The sequence below is a fragment of the Myotis daubentonii genome, chromosome 8 (assembly GCF_963259705.1).
Source record: "Myotis daubentonii chromosome 8, mMyoDau2.1, whole genome shotgun sequence".
Taxonomy (NCBI): Eukaryota; Metazoa; Chordata; class Mammalia; order Chiroptera; family Vespertilionidae; genus Myotis; species Myotis daubentonii.
The window spans coordinates 51,904,213-51,906,129 of NC_081847.1; the positions used below are offsets into that span (position 1 = coordinate 51,904,213).

Sequence of the window (1,917 nt, forward strand, 5' to 3'; positions counted from 1 at the left end):
TCTTGAGCTGTTGGAATAGATATAGTTACCTAAGACTCATTTTTCTCTAACAATTCAAATCTCCAAAGAGTGCTGTCCTAATGAGGGCTTTATACTTTGACTATTCAGGTTACTTTTGGTCCTGCCAGTAGTTTATATCAAAACTGAATTTCATTTTTTGGGAGGGGTGGGTTACTAAAGTTACTCAAGTCTAATATAAAACATCCAAAAATATTTTGAGGGCATTCTGAGAAATGTCCCTAAAACTAGCCTTGTAAAAGGCCCATACATTTCACTGCATGTCAGTATAAACCAAAGCTATGAGTACACCATGCTTCTTATTTTCATTTTATATATTATGTGGTTTCAAAGCATTTTATTGCATACATGTAGCATAACTTTTTTCCTTTTGTTTTTTACCATTTACAGTGACCTGTCATTATGATAAATACTCTTGATGTTAAAATTTTGTTCATATTCTTCTTTATGTCCTTGGGTTTGCTTTCTTAAAACAGAATCGCTATGTAAATAGTATCTACATTTCCAAGCCTTTTAATAGCTAGCAAAATCACTCTTCAGAAATATTGCATGAAATGTCACTTCTACAGATAGTGTATCCAAATGACAACTATTACTGAGTGGTGTGTGTGTGTGTGTTTTTACATTTTTACATTTTGGACGAATTTAAAAATGTATGTCACTTGCACTTGCATTTCTTTGGTTTTTAATGAGGGCACATCAATGTAAACATATTTTAGACCTATTTATATACTTTCCTTTTTAAAAAAAATATGGAATGCTTCACAAATTTGCATGTCATCCTTGCTTAGGGGCCATGCTAATCTTCTCTGTATTGTTCCAATTTAAGATGTGCCCCTGAAGCAAGCACTATGTCCTTTTGTTAATTGTTGGAGATATTATAGCATATCATTTTAAATATTTCCCTTTTTAAAATCGTAACTCAGATCTAATCCTTCATTTCTAATGTCTGTGGATAGACCTCCATTATATCTCCTCTCTTCCTGGCATCCAAGTTGCTAGACGTGATTAGCTTCATGATATGTAATACACAAATAAATGGTAAATGACTATGCAACTGAGATCATGCGTCCAAATATTCCACTGTACTTTTTAGCAAGGGACATATAAATGTTCATCATTACTTCCAGTTTGCCAAGCAAATAGACCAAAATAGTTAAATATAATTAAACATTTATGAGTTAGATAACGGCATAGCAGTCCCTTCTAGATGGGACTGGGAGGTAAACATGGCCAATCTAAGTTTACCTCTGCCAATGTTTATTTACTTATTGGTTGATTCTCTGGCAGTCAGTAAGAAATTGGCATAAAATCAGGATAAAGAAAGAGAGAGAGAGATTCCAAAACCCCGGTCTCTTGCATGGAAGTAGGGGAGTGTGCAGGCTGGCAGATAGCTGAATACAGTGACTGCATTCTCTCCAACACAGAGCCATGCTTTTAAATGGTAGATTCTGGCAAAAAGTTTGTCTGAGCCCAACTGATGACTTCGGAGTAAAAATTTGGATGAATAGGAAAACAGGCAGTCTGTGGACCTTAATCTGAAAAAAAAAAAATGAAGTCCCCTCCTCTGTGAAAATGAAGTCCTCTCCTCTGTGAGTTCTGTCTTCTCAGGTCACTTTCAATTCCCAAATAGAAAAACTGATGTATTAACTCAGAAAAACACTAAACCAAAAGAACCCCCAAAATTTCTATTTGAAATAATATGTAATAAATGATATTTGGTCAAGCAGGTCTGGGTATTGCTTCAAAGCTGTTTTTTAAGATGAGATTAATATTTAAATCAGGAGAGTTGAGTAAAGCAAATTACCCTCCATAATGTTTGTGATATCATCCATTTGGTTGAAAATCTTAAGAAAAAGAGAACTCCCACCCCTGAGGATGAGGGATACACCAGAAGAA

At 34.7% G+C, this 1,917-nt stretch overlaps 1 non-coding gene across 1 annotated transcript; it reads right to left on the reverse strand.

Annotated features, from left to right (window-relative positions):
- Positions 1–764: 764 nt before the first annotated feature.
- Positions 765–868, reverse strand: LOC132240316 (U6 spliceosomal RNA). Its single transcript, XR_009454246.1, has one exon. It is a non-coding gene; the product is annotated as a U6 spliceosomal RNA (small nuclear RNA).
- Positions 869–1,917: the final 1,049 nt, after the last annotated feature.